Source organism: Calliphora vicina, chromosome 2, assembly GCF_958450345.1.
Source record: "Calliphora vicina chromosome 2, idCalVici1.1, whole genome shotgun sequence".
Taxonomy (NCBI): Eukaryota; Metazoa; Arthropoda; class Insecta; order Diptera; family Calliphoridae; genus Calliphora; species Calliphora vicina.
The window spans coordinates 121,173,792-121,197,250 of record NC_088781.1 but is presented as its reverse complement, the minus strand read 5'-3'; the positions used below and the strand labels follow the sequence as shown (position 1 = coordinate 121,197,250).

At 29.0% G+C, this 23,459-nt stretch overlaps 1 protein-coding gene across 5 annotated transcripts in view; it reads left to right on the top strand.

Moving 5' to 3' along the window:
- Window positions 1–2,578: 2,578 nt before the first annotated feature.
- The window catches only part of LOC135951159 (serine-rich adhesin for platelets), a 127,568-nt gene continuing 106,687 nt past the window's right edge, over window positions 2,579–23,459 (top strand). For 2 of the 5 annotated variants that reach the window (XM_065500748.1, XM_065500747.1), the window contains exon 1: window positions 2,582–3,630. The gene's annotated coding sequence lies outside the window, so the exon portion shown is untranslated. Of the gene's footprint in view, window positions 3,631–23,459 lie in introns of all 5 variants that reach the window. The other 3 variants (XR_010575955.1, XR_010575956.1, XM_065500746.1) reach the window with 3 other exon arrangements.

Below are 23,459 nucleotides of genomic sequence, written 5' to 3'. Positions count from 1 at the left end.
TTGAAGTTTCGTGTTTTGGTTCAAATTAACAATATTTGAAAAAAAAATTTAATATTGAAAAATTCTGTATTTCATTTACCCAAAAATGTTTAAATATAAATAATAAACATTTTCTGACATCTATAAGCTATTGTATATAACATGATACCAAATAAAAACATAAAATTGCAAACACTAAATTTTACATTTTCAAAAATTTTTTTACACGAAATTTTAAAAAATTAAAAAAAAATTCTATTCTAATAAAAACTAAATGTAGATTGAAATGGAAATTTTAACGGTAGTACCTTTTAAGGCTTAGCGTGGGTTCCGATTTTAAATTGTCAGATTTCGCGGAAATTTTGTTTTTGGTCACAAATTTGTTAAAAATATTTCTTAGCCACTTTTCTAATATTTAATTTCAGATTGATTGTTTGGATATCTAATTTACAATTTTGTAATTTTAAATTTCTAGGACATTGTGAACCATTTTCTATCTGGGCTTTGCACAGAAAATACTAAAAAAAAGAAGTAAGAAAGTATAGTGGGTCAAGGCTGACCACTGAGTATATGAGAAAATCATTATTCTATTAAAGTTTAATTTTTTTTCGTGAGTGATTTTCGGAAGTGGGCCTTACATTGAAGAAATATCCAATTATGAACCGATGATATTAGGTTACGTGATTTCTCGCTATATGAAACTTATTTTTGTTAAAATATGATAATATTTTTAAGAAATTTTTTCTCTTTAAAGTGATTTTCGGAAGTGGGCCTTAAGTGGAAGTTATGACCACTAATGGACCGATCGTAATGAAATTAGATCGAGTTATTTATTTAATTTCGGAAGTGGGCCTTATATGGGAGATATGTCCAATTGTAAACCGATCGTCATCAAGTAAGATTTTGTTGAATTTTACATGAACGCCAACATTTTTATGATATTTAAGGTCCAAAAAAAATGTTAAATGTGTTTTTTCTTTTAAATAAAACTTATTGGGTGTATGACTTTAAAATGCGGGATATATGTCATTTGAAGGGTACATATCTGTCAATTATTCTTACTTAGTTATTGATCATTATAATGTAAACAACAAAGATTTTTTTGCTTCGAATATGTCGAATTTTGTACCAACAAAGCAAGTTTTGCTTTACTTCTTTAAATGGAACAAAAAAGTGCATCTGAAGCACACCAATTGCTCATCATAGCTTATGGTACATGTGTTCCATCGATTTTACCGTGCGAGAGATGGTTTGTGCTGTTCAGAAGTGATGTTTTTGACACGGAAGACAAAGATCACACAGGTCAGCCAAAATAGTTTGAAGACCAAGAATTGGAGACATTCTCCATGGAGATTGTTGTAAAACTAAACAAGAGCTTGCAAAATCATTGGGAGCTTGCAAAATCACAGGCAGTAATTTCAAAACGTTTGCGAGCAGCAATATTACAATAACCCGAAGTGTAAGAGGTCGTATATAAAGCCCGGCCATCTATCACAGGGAACCTGTACTGATTCGTTTGAAGAGTTCATTGGCCGAAAAACTACCAGAATATGAGGCCAGATATGAAACCGTAATATTCTATCATGACAACGCTCGTCCATATTTTGCAATACCTGTTAAAAAGTATTTAGAATGAAGTGGCTGGGAAGTCCGATTATTCTTTGTTTCGATCGATGCAGAACGCTCTCTTTAAGATGCGCTTCACTTTGGAACAGAGTATCCGAAATTGGCTTGATTCGTTCCTTGCCCTCAAAAGATGAGCAGTTCTTTTGGCTCGGAATCCATATGCTGCCAGAAAGATGAAAGAAAATACTGTCACATTTTTAAGTCATGCACCCAAAATTTGTGTAGATACCTATATAAATTAAACATTTGTGACCGGGTGGTTTAGGTGAAGTAATGGACAGAATTCCGTCAGATTCAATAGGCTTCAGGTTTTAATGGATTATCGATATCAAAAAGTGTTTATAGTTAATCATCTATGGGCAAATGAAATACAAAAACAATTTTTAATTGGATTTTTTTTCAACATTTATGTTTTTTAATATTGTTGGAAAATATTGATGAGCAACCTGCAACATTTGCTCAAATATTCAGCATTTGGTGATGGAGAAAAATGTTTGACTTAGGGAGCATCCAAAATCCAAAAAAATACAAAATAAAGTCATTGCTTAGGACAGTGGCTTTTCGTGAATGATAAGTGGCCTGTATCCGTTCAGATGAAAATCAAAAATCTTCTTTGATATTCACATTGTTTTTGAAAAATATCTTAGATGTGTTTAAATTCAATATTTTGTATATTCTCTTTTAAACATTTAATATAAAATATCACAAAAATATAAACAAATAATGAATATTTATAATTTCTACAAAACAGATGTTAAATGCATGACACTATATCAGTCATGCATGAAGCTATATTTTTATATTTTATATACTACAAGCCGAACCTATATTAATGTCTTAAGATAAAAACACGTAGGCCAACCAAACTACACCAAAGAGACCACAAAACTCTCTTGATGTTAAAGCTAAAAACGCTCTTTTAACGTGGCTGACATCATCGATGAAAACTTATTTAATGCCTGACTCCAACAGCCAACGTTTTTAGTACAGCGTTGGCGGGCATAAGCGACGGATTTCAAGACAACTAGACACACGGTAATACGCAAAGTTTTAAACAAAAGAAATAAAACTAAACTAAAATTTATTTTTGCAAAATAACAAACTAAAAAAAAGAATTGTTTAATAAAAAAAACCACAACAATAAACACACGTTTTTAGTAAATATCTGAAAAAAGCATAAAAAGAAACAGATTTAAAACAAAGTGAATGTGAGCAAAACGGTAGACTTTAAAAGATTTAAAGTTAAAAAGCCTTAAACAAAATATAATAATTAAATTAATACAAAGAAATAAAAAGAATTATTATTGATCAGCTTTTTTTAAAAAAAAAAAATAAAAGAAACAGTAACAAAAAACAATAATTATAAAAGAATCATTAGTGAGCAAGGAAAGCAAAAAATATAATAAAAGGAATAAAAGTAGCAAACAAAAATATATAAAAAAAGTGGAAAAAAGTGTATAACACTTTAGACGAGATCTCAAGCAGAACCAGTCTAAACAAAAGCACAAATGATGTCAGTTGTGGCTGAAGTATGGAAGCATCATCATCAACACCATTACCAACCACAGCTCTGAAACCACACTAGGCTTACAATACCAATAATATTTAATAACAATTTATACAAAAAAACAACGACTTTTACAAATAAAATTAAAACAAAAACAAAAAGAGAGAGAATAAAAAATCTGTCATATATAAAAAAATTGTTGAGCTTGAATTGCATTAAAAAAAAGTAAGCGTTAAAGCTTAAACCTGAAAATCATAAAGAATAAATATAAAAATCAAGTATATTTGTTTTGTTGTTTTATGCATTCAAGTAGAATTTAAAACAAATTAAAAAAATAAGTAATTAAAATTCTCAAATAAATTGAAATGAATTTAATTTCAATTTAAATAAAGATTATAAAGTAGCAAAATAGTGAATGTTTTCTTAGTTCAACAGTTTTAGCTGGCCAAAATTAGTGTGTTTCCGGCCACAAAAAAACAAGTTGATTTTGGTTTAAAATTGATTTTGATTGTTTTAAGGTAAGTTTGATGGTTGGCTTTTGTCAATAGAGAGACAAAGAGCAGAATTATAAAACAAGTTTTTCAAAATTTAAATTTATTTAACAGCTGTTATAAGATAACATTATATTTTTGCTAAATATTGAGTTTTATGATTGATTGTAAATGTGGAATTTTAAGGGTTTAGGTTTTAAATTATAAAATTTATTGGTTATAAGTTTAAATGTTTAAATTTAGCTTATTGTAGAATGTTTTCTAAGCGATGCTTAGCAATAAAATATAGATTTTATCTCATATATAGATTTAAAACACAAGAACGAGTTTTGAGAAGAGTTTTTTTGATTCTATAAAAGTTAATGAGAAAATAATAATATTTTTGTAATTCTCAATTTAAAAATTAGGCATAAATTCAGTGATATTAAGAGATAAGCTATTTCCTGTGAGTATTTATCAGGTTGCTAAGGACAGATCATTAGGAAACCTTTTTCTAATTGTTTTAGGAATGCTAAGATAATGAGGAAATTTGTATGAATATTTAAATAAATGTTTTTTTTTGTATGGAGCAAAATATTGGAGTAAAGTAATAAAATAGATGGTTTTCTCCTCGTAAAAATAATATGAAGTTTAGGCAGTTCTACCTACACTTTCCAATATTTGATTTAAAAGACAACAATTTAAGATAGACAACATTTCCAAAAGTGCAATTGAAATTTCCTTTGGCTTTATGCATTTTTTCTGAACATATTATATGACATAAAAATGCGGGATTTTTTTTTAACTATTTAGCTTTTATTTTGTAACATTTGTACAATATAAATTTATTTATGACAACATACGGATTCCTAGCCAAAGGAACTGCTCATCCTTTGGGGCCAATAACGAATCAAGCCAATTTCAAATACTTTGTTCCAAAGTGATGCGTATGCCAGGGAGAGCGACCTGCTTCAATCAGAACAAATAGTATATAGATGGGGCAAGGTCTGGACTATAAGGTGGGTGAGGCAAAACTTCCCAACCACTTCTATCTAAATACTTTTAGGTATAGTTATTGCATAATGTGGAAGAGCGTTCTCATAATGGAATATTACGGTTTCATGTCTGGGTTTTTTTCGCTCTCTGATTCATACGAATCAGTTGTGTTTGGAACAGGATCCCTGTGATGGTCTGGTCAGATTTCAGCAGCTCATAACAGATAAGACCCTTTGGCTCCCACCAAATACAGAGCATTATCTTAGTGCCATGGATATTTGGCGATGTTGTCGACTGGGCTGGTACGATCTGTTACGCTTCGAGTTATTGTAATGAATCCATTTTTCATCTCAAGTAATAATTCGGTGCAAAAATAATATTCATTTCAAGCATCATTTCGAACATTCAAACTCATCTTCCAAGATCTCTTGACTTCAGTTCGTATGGTACTCGATTTCTGTGCTTTTGCATGAATCCTGCTGCTCTCATATGTTTTGAAATTTCTGCTTGAGTAGCTCTCAATGATTTTGCAAGCTCTTGTTGAGTATGACAACAATCTTCATGGAGTAATGTCTAAAATTCTTGGTCTTCAATTTTTTTTGGCTGGCCTGGGCGCTACTTTTTTCCCGAGTCAAAATCACTACTTCTGAACCACACTAACTCTCTATTGTACGTTGAAATTGATGAAACACATTCACCATAAGCATTGGTGAGCTATCGGTGTGCTTACTAGGGCCAGAAATATGAAGGCACTCTCTGCTGCTTTAGGAAAGATAAAAACCGTATAAATTATTGGCTTCAAAAAGATATTATACAAATCAAGCTATAGAGTGAATGAGAATTACAGACACTCTTGCTTTATTTGTAAAAATATCAAAGCTTAAACAAAACTCCAACAATAAACAGTGAAAAAAATAGAAAAAAATTGTCAATTTTCACGTAAAAAATATATTTTTTGCTTCAATTTGTTATTAAAACTCCGAAATTACTGAGCCGATTAAAACGCAGATTAAAGGTTATGTAAATTTAAACTTTTCTAAGTTTATTTTGATAATATCGGACTAACCATTTTTGAGTTATCATAAATTATGCGGAGAAACGTCTAAACAAATTTAAAAAAAAACTTTTCCATAGAATTTAAAATTTGGACAATATTTGTACTACTGCATCCACAATACATCAAAATTGTGTAGTGGTTTAAAAAGCCTCTAAAAATTTTTGATTTTGTTACCCTGTGTTATGATTTAAATTAGTTCGATTTCTATTATTACAATCTTTAGCTATTTAAAATTAAATTAGTGGCGAATTGGTTTATATTTGTAGAAGACTAGTAAAAGTATATTTCACACTGGATGAGGTCACTATGACTCCATACAGCCCCACTTGTGCTTAATTTGCATGGTTACACATTTAATTTTCTAAAAAATTAGATTCTGCTATATAATTCGCCTGTACAGTAATATTCATTATAAAAAAATTTGAATTCAAAAAACCCCTTTTCTTAATCTGGTTTTATTTAATTTCATTGAAATTTAATGTGTTCATTTAAATTACTTGTTACTTTCATTTATTTATTCTAATTAGTTTTTACTTATAAACAAATCTCATTAAAAAATCTACATATATACTATTTTTTTTATTCTAAAACTGCCAAAGAGTAATAAAATCTAGCTGAACTTGGCTTAATTAAAGTTAAATGAAACCTACACAATAACTTTTTTTCTACATAATTTTTTTTATATTTATGACATTTAAACAAACAAAAAAATATAAAAAATTATCATATTTAAACAACATTTATTTAATAAGTTTTCTTAAAAACATAGACTTGTTAAACACAACCACTAGCAAACAGCTTTGGGCCAAATATAAAAACCACGCAAAAATATTAATATTGAATATAGTTAAAACCCCAGACCACAGTAAATATATATGTACGTCTAGTAACAAACTCAATTCATATAAAATTTTATAAAACTGCACTTCAACAACATCTTCAAATGCACATTTGATTTTAATAAATGATTTTTTCCAAATATTTAAGTAGAAAAAGACGCCTTCGTCTGGGTTTTTTGTTTTGTTTTAAACTGTAGGCAGGCCTTGTTATTTTATTTTATATTTAATTTCATTCATTATTTTAAGACTGCATGCAGCAGTACGATTATTTTTATATTTTTTAATTATTTAAAAAACTTAAAATTTCAGTTTTTTTACATTATTTCTATATAAAAAAGTTGCTTTTGTTTTTAACATTATTTTGCTTTACTGTTTGTTTTGTTGTTGTTGTTTTTGTTGTCTATGATAAAACAAAAGACTTAAGCTGCAAACTTGAATTCGTGTTGATGTTTGGTGTCCGCTTGTTGTTTTTGCGAGAGTGTGTTTGTTTGTGTGTTCATGTATTTTACTAACTAGTTCACCAAAAAGAGAGCAGAGGTGTTATAATTACTTGCTGTTAGTAGATTATGAAGTTGTGGCTGTATTTTCATTTCAATTTTACTTTACAGACGTCAGCAAAAACAAACACAAATAGGTTTAGTCTCCAAAATAAAAGTTGTTGATATATTTTTTTATGTTTATTTTAATATTGTTATTAGTTTTTTGCCATATTTTTGTTTTAAGATTTTTTATTTTTTTTTGATTTTTAATTTGTTTACCTTGAGGTCTAATAACGGTGTGGGTCATAATATTTATCTCTATATATGCATAAATACATATTTGAAAGTATTTGTAGCTTAAATAATACAATATTTCAAAAATATTGTTAAATGAAAACAAACTTGTTCAAAGTCTAAACAATTTAGTATTTTTAGCAAATTCAATTAAACAAATTTTAAACGATTTATAATGTTAAAACAAAAGTAAATAAAAGAAAAGTGAGAATTTGGGAATTTCTTAAGTGAGTTATTTTAAAAAAGGGAAAGTAAATAAAATATGTTTTTAAATTGCCATTCATTTAAAGTGATTAGTACTTTTATTATATTTAGGTTTACTGCAAAAGCACTGAGGTGCAAAATATAGGTTTTAACCCCTTAATGCTCATGGTACCAACATAACCTGAACAAATTGGTGGCCAATATTGTCCCTAAATATAAACTGTAATAAATTTTACCTAGATCTTTTTGTATTTTATTCGAGTATGTATACTAGGGTGGACTTAATAAACAAAAGTTGGATTTTTGCCAGTCTAACCCCCTTAGATTGGTGAACATTGGTAAAGAAATCATCCTGAACAAATTTTTAGACAAGCCCTCTAAAGTTTTGAGATGCATTTACAAGGGAAAAATGCATTTTGTTCAGTTTTTGTAAACATTTTCTCATTAAAAAATTACTTTTGCAAGTAATTTAAAAGAATAGAAACGTGTACGTAATTGTCTTACTAATGAGACATATAAAACAGAAATTGGTCAACAAATTTTAAAGTTATTAAAAATTTCCCAGGCCATTAACGTCTCTCAGGCCACTTGAACAAGAAATGTAGAAACAACATTAACATATTTTGAAAAATATTAAAAAAGCTAATTTTTACTTAAAATGTATCCATATTTACTAGTATATGAATTTTTGTCATCGTAGGATACCGTTAACCTATTCGCTGATATGGCCAACAAAATTTTATTTTTTTAACAGCAGTTCCAAAACTGCATTTTTAAATTTTTAAAAATTTTGTTAAACAAATTTCAGAATTTTTTGATCATCTCATTGGCACTGATTGTGAATATAATGGGGAATAAAAATATGTAAATATTATAAAAATATCTCCTATAGTTTTTCCGTACCTGCGATTTAAATTTAGCATTTTTCGAAAAAAAAAATATTTAGAAATATTTCGGCAAATGAACTCAATTTTCTTACTGTTATGAATTTTAAATGAAACCTATTCAGAATATTATAGTCCAGATAATTTGAAATATATTCTGAATGTTTTACTGAAATCGGAAAACGTTAAAGCTTAAATAGTGAAGGTCAAAGGTAAATTTTTTAAATATTCGGAATTTCTAGTGTAAAGTTTTGCGAAATGTTAAATATTTTTGCGCGGATTATGATGAAACTTATGAAAAATATAACATGAAGTCTAGGATTTATAACAAAAATGGAAATTAACCCTTAATGGCACTTGGGGTTAAAATGACACTCAACTTTAAACGGACAGATGACATCACTTTGTATTCTCATGCCCAGAACATCAAGAGCATCTGATTCCACATATTTACATCACACATAAATACAGATGAAGCGAAATGGTCTGTCGTTCGTTTTTGTGTCAACATACAACACAGAGTCTTGTGAGCGTTGAAAGCGACCCTATTCACACTACCACAGTCAGAGATTGTCACAAGAGAAACATTCATTGCCCCAATCTCCGACAGGTTTGGTCTTGAACTGAATGGCAAATGTTGCTGTCATCTGCAAAAAAAATAGATAGGGTTAAAAGTTTGACAAATAAGGAATAGAGTACTTCCACAAAGTTAGTCTAAAGATAAATTGAAATATCACTTCTGTTCTAGATGTCTACTAACAAAAATTTAAAATTTATTAAGGAGACGATTCGTTTACTTTTATATATTTTTGGAAATTAATCTATATATATAAAAATGAGTGAGTGTATGTATGTATGTTTATTATTATTAGTTTGGGATCTATAGACGGCTAAAAGGCTGAACCGATTTGCTTGAAATTATATGTATGTCTGGAAGGAGCTATAGGCTATTTTTTGTTTTGAAATTTTAAGTGGGCGTGGTACCTCCCATACAATATTAATTTAAAAAATCAAATATTTAGGAAACTATAATAGCTATAGTCCTCAAATTTTGCATGAGCAACCACAGAGGGCGTGGCACCTCCCATATGATGATAATTAAAAAATCTATTATATGGGATACAATAAGAGGTAGAGTCCATAAATTTTGCAGGGTTATTCTATCATCAATATTAATATTTAGGACAAGAATGGGCGGACTATCAATAGTGGGCGTGGCACATCCCATACAAACTAAATACTAAAAATCATATCTATGTGTATAATTTTGATATGTAAAGCAATGAAACTTTGTATGAATTACATATTTAGGCCAAAAATGGGCAAACTAGCAAAAGTGGGCGTTGCACCTTCCATAGATATAATGACAAATTATATATAGGGAAAGCTATAGCAGCTATCAATATTACGTAAATGTTAAAATTTGTATACATTTGAAACCCTTATATATATATAAAAGTCAATGTGTTTGACTTACAATAAGGCAATTAATGATCAATCTAATCGGAGCGACCGAATTATAACTTCGGAAATGCCATTTGATTTTATTCGATTGCAGTTTCCTATTTGGTTAGTATTTGCAATGATAATTGATAAAGCTCAACGTCAGTATTTGCAAGTTTGCGGACTAAATCTAGAAAATTCATGGTTTTCACATGAACAGAAACTAATTTCAGATAGACTAACCCCCATGTTCTCAATATCTGGTTATCGTTTTTCATAACGATAAATCTCCAATTAACATTTTTTTGTATGAGAACTGTCAGTTTATCGTCACGATAACAAATAACCAGAGATTGAGAAAATGGGGGTAAATATATTGTAAATCTTTACGGCGAAGCACACCGGGTTTTAGCTAGTATAAAATATAAAAATTGTATAACTTGATCCAAAAAAATCATAAAATTTCATGCAAATTTCAAGTTTTACATTTTCAAAATTATTTTTAATGAAATTTCAAAAAATTATTAAATGTTTGTTTGATTTAAATACACGCTAAATGAGGATTAAAACAGGAAATTTTTACGATTACAGATATTATGTGTAAGCGTGAGGACCAATTTGAAATTGTATTATTTCATAAAATTCGTTAAAATTATTATATTTTTTAAAAATGTAGTTTCTAATATATAATTTCAGATTGCTTCTTTGAACTGCTTATTTATGATGTTGTAATTTAAAGTTTGTAGGACATTTTGAACCCATTTGTTACAACATCAATACCCTGTCATCGTGACATATTGTAGCGTAAATTTGAATAGTAATATTTACAATACTTAATCATTATTTATTACAATTTAAAACATATGTGCAAATAATTTGTTTATATTATGTTTATTTTTATATTTCTTTATTTAAATATCTATGTATGTTTATGACTATTTCTTCACCAGGCATGAATAATCATGCTTATGCTTAATTGATTTCCAGTTAAATTACTAAAAATAGTCATATAGGATTTCCTCTGTTTAAAAAGTCATTAAAAAAACAACATAAAACTATAAAAATTAAAGACAGCAAAGTCATATTAATTAACATTAGCAGGTGGTAATAAATTAATGTTAAAATGTATATAAAATTATAAATTAAGAGAATTTAAAGGCAAAACTAATTTGATAAATTTGAAAGCAGAAATTTAAGTTTTAATCAAAGGCAAAATTTTAGTTATAAGATTTAAATACCTAAGAAAATAAGACAGATTCAATAAATAAATAAAAAAATTTAAAAAAATTCATTTATATTTTTGAATTAAATCCATTGCTTTCTTCTCAAACAAACAACTTCGTGTACAATTTAATAACAGTTACGAACAAATTAGTACTCAAAATTACAAAGTTTTGGGAATAAATTAGAATGAAAAATTCCCACTGTTTATGTAGAAATTAATTGCAGATATGAAATATTTTTTCAATGAAATCATCATTGCTATTTTTATTATATTTAAATATTTATGGCCTTATATGTTAGGTCATTTAACTTTTAAAGGATTGAGTGAATTTTTCATTTTAAAAACAAACTCTGTCTTTACAAGGTCATTAAAAAATAGAACAAAGAACATCAATAAAGATTTAATAATAATTTCAAACCGAAAACTGTTTAAGGGTGGCAGAAAAACGTTTATAAAATATTCTCAGAATTTAAATTGATAAAAATATTTTTGCGAATTGGAATTTAATGCGCATTTTCTAAAAATAAATAATTATTAGCTTGTAAACAAAATTTTTATGAGTTCATAGATTTCTCACTTAATTTCATAAATTTTGGTTATAATTTATAATTATTTTTTTAATGGTAATTGTAACACCTTAAAAAGTACATGAATTGTTGTTTTTAAAAAAATGTTTTGTTGTTTGTTCTAAGTAAAATGAACACGTTTTTTTGTTTGTTAAAATAGCAAAAAATAAAACGGCAAAAAAAAGAAGTTTAATACGTGACGAGACACTGTACGACGACATGTGACAGAGGTAGTCTCAAGTAAACAAACATTCAAACAAATGAGTAAAAAAAAAATTGCATAATTAATGAACAGGTTATTATTGAAAGTTAGGTATTTAAGGAAAGCTAAGAAAAATATTAAAAAAAAATTAATTAAACAAAACATAATTTTAATCTAAACTAACAACTTTTCATATTTGCATTGACAGTTTGTTAAAAACTTCCCACTTTTAACCTAGAAAGTAATTGTAAATTATTATACTTATACATACCTTAAAGTGGGTCTAGGTTATTTTATTTAGAAATTTATCATTTATCAGTTTTAACTATTGCTGTACTGTGCAGTTGAGTATGAAATATGTAGGTGTTTAAAATAAAATTTTGTTATTTTTTTAATTATTTTGGCAAAGAAAATGTTGACACAAAAGGAAAATATGTCAAATGTGTTTTAAAAAGATGATAAATGAGTTTTAAAATGTAGTTTTAAATTGAAAGTGTCCAAAACTAACATTTTTGATGTTTGAATATTGTTTTTTTTACATATTTGATGTTCGAATAGATCGAAAACTCTCCTGTCACATACCTAACTCAGTTGTCAAAAACCAAATGTCTTTAAAAAGATGACAAATGAGTTTTAAAATGTAGTTTTAAATTGAAAGTATTAGTTTTGGACATGTTTGAATATTTTGGGAACTCTCCTGTCAAAGACCTAACTCAGTTGTCAAAAACCTAAGTAGTGAGAAAGTAATATTAAACAAAACTAAAGTAGATAAACATAAATTTTAAATGTTTTTAGTACCTGTATTAGTTTAGAAGATATAAGTTAAACGAATTTAAAACCCACTCAAATATTCAAATGTAATTTTTAATTGAAAGTATTAGTTTTTGACATTTCTGATGTTTAAATATTGTTTTTCTACATTTTTGATGTTTGAATCATATTTGATGTTCAAATAGATTGGAAACTCTCCTGTTAAAGACCTAACTCAGTTGTCAAAAACCTAAGTAGTGAGAAAGTATTATTAAACTAAAAAGAAAATATGTCAAATGTCTTTTAAAAACATGACAAATGAGTTTTAAAATGTAGTTTTAAATTGAAAGTATTAGTTTTGGGCATTTTTGATGTTTGAATATTGTTTTTTTACATATTTGATGTTCGAAGAGATCGAAAACTCTTCTGTCAAAGTCCTAACTCAGTTGTCAAAAACCTAAGTATTAAGAAAGAATTATTAAACAAAACTAAAATAGATAAACATAAATTTTAAATGTTTTTAGTACCTGTATTAGTTTAGAAGATATAAGTTAAACGAATTTAAAAGACACTCAAGTATTCAAATGTAATTTTAAATTGAAAGTCTCAGTTTTTGACATTTTTGATGTTTAAATATTGTATTTTTACAATTTTTAAATGTTCGAATCGATAAAAGCACACATATCTTGAAAACTCTCCTTTCGAAGACCTAACTCAGTTGTCAAAAACCTATGTAGTGAGAATGTATTTTTGATGTTTGAATATTGCTTTTTTACATATTTGATGTTCGAATAGATTGGAAACTCTCCTGTCAAAGACCTAACTCAGTTGTCAAAAACCTAAGTATTGTGCCTATTTATGCTGAGCGAGTAAAGGTCTCCTCTTTAGATTACTACTAGATTTACAGATAATTAAACTCAATATTTCTAGTAAATTATTAAGGTGGACTTAAACTAAACTACAAATACAATAACTTAAATATCCAGCTATCAGATCAAACCTTTTTCAAAGCAAAATAACATATGTTGTTAACTTAATTATGCCTGACATTGCCAATTAAATGTTTTCAATCAGATAAACTTAATTAATATAGAAAGACATTATTCAAATCTAAAAAAATCTCTAAAATATTACAACAGTTTGAACAATTTTACGAACTTGAACTAACGCTTTGTTAAACATTTTCTATTAATTAAAAATTTTGTTTATCTTCTTTAATAGTTTCCAAGCGTTTGAAAAAAAAACCTTTACAAGTTTGTGTAATACTAAAATGAAAACAATAAAATCATTTATTTAAGGTCTTTAGGTTTTGCAATTATTTTTACATTTTCATTCATTATTATTATGAGTATTTTTTTCCAGTTTACTGAAAAAATGTTTATAGACAAGTAGTCTTTGTGTAAGTAGCTACAATAATATGTAATTTGATTATAAGGTCAATGTTAAATCAAACAAAAATTATGTTAAATATTGTAGATTTTACACTAAACTCTAATAAAAAAACATGAAACTAGCGTTGATAGTGAGTTATTTTATAAAAATTAATCAAAGTTTGTAAAAAATAAAGACATTTATTATGTTTGTAAACAAAATCCAGTTTGTATTTTATAGACTTTTGTTTTGTTAAACAAATGTCTTTATTATTAAAATAGACTTTCTTATTTAAATTAGTTCAAAGTGATGGATTTGTTTGAGATTTAAAAGGGTAGTGGATTTGAGATAAAATGTTGAATTTAATAAAAACTGTGCAGAGTTCATTTTTGAGTTATTATTGATGATATTAAAATGGTTTATACGACTATAAAATTACAACAATCTTGAAAAAAATAAAATCTTTTCGAGGTTGTTCTACATTTAGCTTCATAACTTTTTTTCTAATTAATCGATTTTATTAATTAAATAATAAATAATTTCAGTAAATTTCATAACTTTCCATTTTATATTTTTGGCGTAACAGCGATTTACACACACATGTTGAGAAACATAGCCAAATCTACATAGAATTTCTTAACAATGAAGAACTATGTAAAAACTACATCCATATACATTAAACTTATTTATATTTATTTAAAACAAAGAGATAAGCAATAACAGAGGATGTTTTATAATTTGGTTCATAACTTTTTTTCTAATTAACCAATTTTGTTGAGTTTAAATACCAAACTGCTTAGGATAATGGGAACAAATTTAAATTAATTTCATTAATTTCGGTTTAATATGTTGGGCGTCAGAGCGATTTACACACACTTGCATAAAGACAAATCTGCTTAGAATTTCTTAGCAATCAAGAATATAAATATTAACCTTTTAAAAATACAACAGCATTAATTAAATTCATTAATATATTACAACAAAAAGCGAAGCAACAGCAGTAATATTGAAAAGTTTTACATTTGTTCGAGATTGCTTTACATTTTGGTCCATAGCTTTTTTTCTGCTCAACCAATTTTAGTGATTTTCAATAGTAAGCTGCTTAGGACAATGATAAATAATTCTTCTTAATGTCATTAATTTTGGTTTAATTATTTGGACCACAGAGCGATTTACACACACATGCAGAGTAGGCTTACCTATAGACTGAGTGATAGACTTGTCTATAGACCTAGCGATAGACTTGGAGAATAAACTGGACGATAGACCTGTCTATAGAATGGGCGATAGACTTGTCTATATACTGTGACTGACCGATATGCTGGATGATAGACTTGTCTATAGGCTGGAAGATATATTGACGACTTGTGACTGGGCGATATACTGAAAGATAGACCGGACGATAGACTTGTCTATATACTGGACAATCGTCTTGTCTATAAACTGAAAGATAGACTAGTCTATTGACTGGGAGATAGATTTCTTTATAGACTAGGAGATTGACTTGTCAATAGCCTGGGCGATAGACTTGTCTATTGACTGGATTATAGACTGGAAAATAGGACACTAGACTCGTTTATAGAATGGACTATAGACTACACAAGATAGTCTTGTCCATAGACTGGACAGACTGCACTATAGAAGTCTCGATTGCAGTAGACTCGAATATAGTTGTCTCGACTATAGTAATCTCGACTATAGCATTGTCTATAGTGGACTCGATTATAGTAGTCTCGGCTATAGTCGTCTTGACTATTATTGTATAGTCAATTGTAGTCTTGACTATTGTAGTATGGACTATAGTAATCTCGACTAGTAGACTCTAATATAGTAGTGTCGACTATTGTAGTCTTGACTATAGTAGTCTCGACTATAGTATTATCTATAGAAGACTCGACTATAGTAGATTCGACTATAGTAGTCTCGACTATACTAGTTTCGGCTATAGAAAACTGATTAAGTAGTCTCGAATATAAAAGTCCCCACTATATTTTTCTCGACTATAGTATTCTCTATAGTAGACTCGACTATAGTAGTCTCTACTGTTTTTGTCTTGACTATTGTAGTCTTGACTATTGTAGTCTTGACTATAGTAGACTCGGCTATATTAGTCTAGACTATAGTAGTATTGACTATGGTAGTCTCGACTATAGTAGTTTCGAATATAGTATTCTCTATACAAGAGTCAACTATAGTAGTCCCGACTATTGTAGTCTTGACTATTCTAGTCATGACTATAGTAGTCTCAACTATACTAGTCTCGACAATACTAGAGAAGTCTCGATTTGAAAAATCTAGAATATAATAGTCCCGACTATAGTAGTTTTGACTATAGTATTCTCGACTATAGTAGTCTATAATGTTATATACACTACAAGTGATAATGGAAACAGTTCCAAATAAATCCCTAGTTATTCTATTTCAAGAAAACTTTGAAATCTTTAAACTTAAATTTATATTGTTTTAGTAAATTTAATTAGCCTCATTTATAACACTTTTCTATTTACCTTGTATCACCCACCATTAAGAAAATTTCTATAATTAGAAAATATGTTTAATTTTCTGAAAATTTTATTGTTTGTTTTACATTAAGTTTTTTTTTAATAATAGTTATAAAATCATTGAATTCTATAATAACGTTTGTATATTGTTAAAAACACATGTTACATATGAGAGATTTTTAGAAAACTAGTGTATTTCAATGTGTATTTATAATTTTCTATCCATGAAATGGTTGAAAACAAACATGATGTCTTACAACACTTACGTTGAAAAACAAATTAAAATAAAAACTAAAATAATAGATGGAAAAAAAACAACTGAAATAAAAAAAAGCTACTTTACACAATATGATCTTGATAACGGTTGTTAAGCAATTGTTGTTGGCTGTTAATTTTGTTATTACTTTAGATACCCTACAGAATAGAATGGGTGGCATGATCTGTTAAGATAATTACATAAATGATTAAATATTAGTGTCGCAAATGAAATACGTTCAGCGGTCTTTAAATACAAAGCATTAAGAATGAAAAATATGAAATAAATTCCAAAAATTGAGCCCATTGGTACCATATTTTGTCATAGTAGGAGCAATGTATTTGTTTTCTATACCCTACTATAGTAGTCTCGACTATAGATGTCTCGATGGACTATAGATGTCTCGACTACAGAAGTCTAGATTATAGTGTTCTCGACTGTAGTAGTCTCGCCTATAGTACTCTCGACTGTAGTATTCTCGACTATAGTATTCTCGGCTAGAGTACTTTCGAATATAGCGATCTCGTCAATAGTAGTCTCAACTATAGCAGTCTTGGCTATAGTAGTCTCGACTATAGTAGTCTTGACTAAAGTAGTCTCGACTATAGTAATTTTGACTATAGTAGTCCCGCCAATAGTAGTCTCGACTATAGCAGTCTTGACTATAGTAGTCGCGCTAATAGTAGTCTCGACTATAGTAGTCACGACTATAGTAGTCATGACTATAGTAGTCTCGACTATAACAGTCTCGACTATAGTAGTCTTTGCTATATTAGTCTCGACTATAGTAGTCGCGACTATAGTAGTTTCACCTATATTAGTCTCGACAATAGTAGTCTCGACTATAGTAGTATTGACTATAGTAGTGTTGACTATAGTAGTCTCGACAATAGTAGTCTCTACTATAGTAGTCTCGACTATAGTAGTATTGACTATAGTAGTCTTGACTATAGTAGTCTCGACTGTAGTAGTCTCGATTATAGTAGTCTTGACTATAGTAGTCTCGACTATAGTAGTTACGCCTATAGTAGTCTCACCTATAGTAATCTCGACTATAGATGTCTCGACTATAGAGGTCTCGACTATAGATGTCTCGACTATAGAGGTCTCGACTATAGAGGTCTCGACTATAGAGGTCTCGACTATAGTAGTCTCGACTATAGTAGTCTCGACTATAGTAGTCTCTTCTATAGTAGTCTCGACTATAGTAGTCGCGCTAATAGTAGTCTCAACTATAGTAGTCACGACTATAGTAGTCATGACTATAGTAGTCTCGACTATAACAGTCTCGACTATAGTAGTCTTGGCTATATTAGTCTCGACTATAGTAGTCGCGACTATAGTAGTTTCACCTATATTAGTCTCGACAATAGTAGTCTCGATTTTAGTAGTCTCGACTATAGTAGTCTCAACTATAGTAGTCACGACTATAATAGTCTCGACTATAGTAGTATCAACTATTATAGGCTACCACTTAGGATTTGACAACTGAGTTAGGTCTTTGACAGGATAGTTTCCGATCTATGTGTATTTAGCTCTGCTTAAAACTTCTGGGTGTAAATTGAATAAACTCTTTTTCATTTATTTGACAATTGATCGAACTTACATCAGAAAAAAAACTGTAAACTTTCCAAATTAACATTCCATTGCTTGTAAAATTTATAAGTATTTTATTATTGTAAAGGGTTTCAAATTCGTTATGGACTCATATGTCATTTGTAATTGCTTTTGTTGTTATTTTTTTCATTAAAACAATACCTATATAATTAACATAACACTAGAAAGCAAAATACATAGAAAAAAAGGCACACTTCGGTGAATTCGAAAACACTGAAAACTAAAAATGATATAAATAACAGCAAGAGAAAGCCGCCCAAAAAAAAACACACAAAACATGGGGGTGTTAAATTTTTAAATTAGAAAAAACAACTACTTCTACTAATATCTTACAAAAAGTAATTAGATTTGTAATATAGGGTAGGGAAAAAAGTAATATAAAAATATAGACATATTTAAATTTAATATTAAGTTGAAATATTGTAACAAATTTGAAATCTTTAGCTTAATATTTACTTTTGTTTTTATTTGCAGGTAAGATCATGGATTTTTATTAACATAAAGAATAAAGAAAGTGTAAGTTTATTAATAATTTGTAATAAGTCTTTATGAGAAAGTTTATAAATTTATAGACCCAGAAGTTGACTCAAGAAAATGTAGCAGTTTGCCCTAACAAGTTCATCATTTTCTTCTGTAAAAAACGACATTAGACAAAATGAGGTATTAAGTTATATTCACTAAAAACAATTTATTTAAGCAGCGAATCTAATAAATGCAGTCAAATAAAGCAAAATGTATATCTGACCTCACTTAATATTTAAACTGAACCTCACCCAATTTTGCGGAGTTTTGCTCTCCACACTGCCTTCAAATATAAAAATAATTTTATATCCAGGATAGTCGGCCTTGATATGAATTATTTTTGATATAAATTTGTCATTTTTTACAAGTTTTTTTATATTTTTTTTAATAAAAGATTAAACAAAATGATCATTAGTAAATGATTTTTTACCTCACCCCTTTTATAAACTTCAAAATATACTAAAAAAATATCTTAATCCTATTATTTACAACAGTCATATGATACTCCCAATGAAAACAACGAAAGTGTTAAACAAATATCAGATTAAAAAATAGATTTCAATTCAAATATTATAAAATACAAAAGAAACTACAAACTACAATACAATTACTTTAATCAATTTGAAAAGTTAAGCAGACAACTGTACCGTCTAACAAAAAACTGTAGTAGTTTTTTTTCATAAAAGTCAATTATAAATACATTTTAGTACAAAACTCATTAAACAAACTTATTACACACTAAATTTTTTAAATTATAAAAAAATGTAATATAAATAAAAAACAAATGTCTTATTTTTATAAGATATTTTTCAGTTTCAATTATTATTACAACTTTCACATCCAGTATTTTTACTTTCTGTCACAGTTGATTGACAATAATTTTTTTTATAAAACTAGCTACAAAAAACACTTTATAAATATAATAAAAATAGTAGAGCATTTATCAGATATTTATCATGAATTCATACAATTGCAAAGGTTTCCCTTCTTTTTTTCTTTTTGCTTTAAACTAAAAGTTGTTTGACTTAAAAGCCTGTTTGTTGTTAATATCTTTTGTTTTGTTTTAAAGGAAAATTGAAAGTTTTATTTGTATATTTTATTGACATTTCATGTTATATTAAGACAAATTGTTTATAATAAATCATATTTGTTTAATAAATTCTTATAACTATAGTGATATCAACAATATAGAACATTCGCTGTCTTAAGAAATTAGTTAGAATTTATTTTAATCAAAAGAGAACGAACTGTCAAACTGTTTGTTTTTCAAAGAGTTTTTTTTTTAATTTATTCATATGATTTAAATATAGACTTTGTGCATTTTATATAAAATTATAAAACGTTGAACTTTGTTAGAAATCGTGCCATAAGTATTTACACAGGAACTTTCAATTTAGTTTTTTAGCTGCACTTGTAGTTTTAATCCGTAGTTAGCCGACCGACAACCGAAGCATTTATCTCGTCGAATTGTACTCATTAGCTAGTCGTAGCCAATAAGTTGTAGCTAGCCGATGACAGCTGAAGAATTTATCTCCTCGTATTGCATCCGTAACTATATTTACCAATAATTGGTCGTTAGCCGACCGAGAACCGAATCATTTATCTCCTCGTATTATAATCATTAGCTCGTCATAGCCAAAATGTTTTAGCTAGCCGATGAGAGCTGAAGAATTTTTCTCCACGAATTGCATTCGAAACTATATTTACCAATAATTTGTCGTTAGCCGACCTAGAACCAAAGCATTTATCTTGTCGGATTGTACTCATTAGTCGTAGCTTGGCGATGAGAGCTAAAGAATTTATCTCTTCGGATTGCATCCATAAGCTGTATTTACCTAAATTAGTCGTTAGCCGACCGACAGCCGAATCATTTATCTCAGCGGATTGTAGTCATTACATAGTATTAGCTGTTAGCCGACGAGAGCAGAAGAATTGCATGCATTATCCATAATTACAGACCGGCAGCCGAAGCGTTTATCTCGTCGAATCCTATATTAGTAGCTCCGTCCTATCCAACTCTATTTTCACATTCTTGTTTTTGTTTTAATACACAGAGAAAACAGTTTCGTAATAGCAACCGAATTCGTTGCCAATCGATTGATTCATACCACTTCTAAAATTTTGTAGCCACAACTGCAAAATTCGTTGACTATGGCAGAATCATTCGGTTAGCAACAAATTCGGTTGTTATTACGAATCTGTTTTGTATGTGTAGGCTCCATCCAAAGTTGGTTATTGGATATTGTTACAAGACAGAAAATCCGTAAGACTTTTGGAGGCATTTGATGAGAAAAATTTGAGGATATTCATAGGTTTCATGTTGAAATTAAATAATTTGATTTTGATTTGTTTCGAAATATTAGACGATTTCAAAACTGTGATTTAACTGGGCAAATGAACTTCGTGTCTTATTTATGCGACTGGAGATATCTGAGCCACCAGATGTATCAATTGTGCTGAAGGACTTTATATTGATCGAATACGAATAAACGGCGATCTGTATTATAATTGATTCGGAGCGAGTTTGTTTTGGGTATATTTATTATCAGCCCAACCAGTTTTGCGATCTCACTGATGGTGGAAATCTCTGAGAAAGAGTTGTATCGATATATTAGACGTTTTCCTACTGGATTCAACTGGATTCAATGCACTCCATTCCTTAATTATGCGACTGGAGCCACCAGTTATATCAATTGCGCTTCCCAGGTAGCAGAAGGACTATCTATGCATCTAGGACGCTGTAAAAAAGTAGAGAAGATAAAACGCAGCCTTGTCTAACTCCAGTTTTGACTATGATCTTGTTGATTAGCTGTTTTCACGGCAAGTGGCAATCTTGCACAGGGCTTTTATTAATCAAAGGCATTCTCAAAGTCTTTAAATGCGAGATGTAATGGTGATCTCTATTCTACTATTAATCCTAAGACAATGTATTTGGTCAGCACAAGATTTTCCGGAGCCAAATCCAGCTTGCTCATTTCTGAGAGATGGGAGAATTGTTGTCGGGAGTCTTTTGTTTATAATAGGTCTGTTCATTTACTTTCCCAGTAAATACTTGCAACGAGAGAATAAAATCAAAATTTACAAAATTACTCTCTTAAAATCTCAAAAATAGTAAAAAGTAAATGAACGCTTTTCCAGTAACAATTGTTTTATACACACAATTTTCATATTTTATTCCTTTTAAAATGTATAAATACTTACATTTTCTTCAATTTTATTGAAAATTTTTTTTTTTGTATTTTTTTACCACAAAAATAAAATTGAAAATAAATAAACAATAACACAAAACATATGAAATATAAGCTGCTAACTATTAAGAGTTCAAAATAGAACTTGTAATAGTTTGCAACGAGAGAACACTCTCTAAAATTTATACGCTCTTGAATTTTTTTCTACTTGCAAGTTTTTTGAGTTAATGAACGCTTTTCCAGTAACAATTGTTACTAACTAGTAACAACTTTTAGTTATTGAACAGAGCTAATATGTACAATTTACCATGCTTAACAAGGTTATGTATCTCCAATTCTTTCTATTGTTCAAATGACCCTTTTTTGGGAAGATTTATGATCAGACAGATCGTCAGGCAATGATTCATGCTCTCCAGCAGTCGTATACTGATTGTTCGATCGGCTGTAAGCAGTTTGGTTTTATTTTAAAATATCAATAATTTATATTCGTGGGTGATTTTCGGAAGTGGGCCTTATATGGGAACTATAACCAATTATGTACCGATCCCCATGAAATTAGGTCGTGAGATTTATTTCTATATGAAAGTTATTTGTGTTGAATTTTGTTTGTATACCAACATTTTTAAGAGATTTATGCACGTTAAAATGATTTTCGGAAGCGAGTCTATATGGGAGCTATGACTAATTATGGACCGATCGTAACAAAATTTTGTGACATGAATTTTGTATATATAAAACTTATTTGGAGCTAAATTTATGGAGAGACATATATAAATTAAACATTTATGACCGATAAAGTGAAATATCGGGAGGACATTTGTATGGGGGCTAGGTGAAATAATGAGCCGATTTCAGCCAGTTTCAACAGACTTGGTCCTTGAGCCGAACAAATTATATGTACCAAATTTAATCGAAATATCTTCAAAATTACGCCCTGTAACTTGCGGACAGGCAGACATCGTGTAATCGACTCAGAAAGTGATTTTAAGTCGATCGATGTTAGACCAATATATTTGGGCGTTACAAACATCTGCACAAACGCATTATACCCTCCCCACTATGGTGGTGTAGGGTATAAAAAGTGCAGGAAATGGGCAACATTTTTTGCCTGCAAAGATACTCGAATAATGCCCCATTCAAAATTACGCCCTGTAACTTGCGGACAGGCAGACATCGTTTAATCGACTCAGAAAGTGATTTTAAGTCGATCGATGTTAGACCAATATTTTTTGGCGTTACAAACATCTGCACAAACGCATTATACCCTCCCCACTATGGTGGTGTAGGGTATAAAAAGTGCAGGAAATGGGCAACATTTTTTGCCTGCAAAGATACTCGAATAATGCCCCATTGATGAAAATCACACCATTGACTATAACGATTTCTGTAGCAGTTGTAGTGTCAAGCACTAAGAACAGGCTGACTCCTTGAATATTGATTTTGAAAATATCTGGAGCTCAGACTTAAAAATGTAACTGAATAC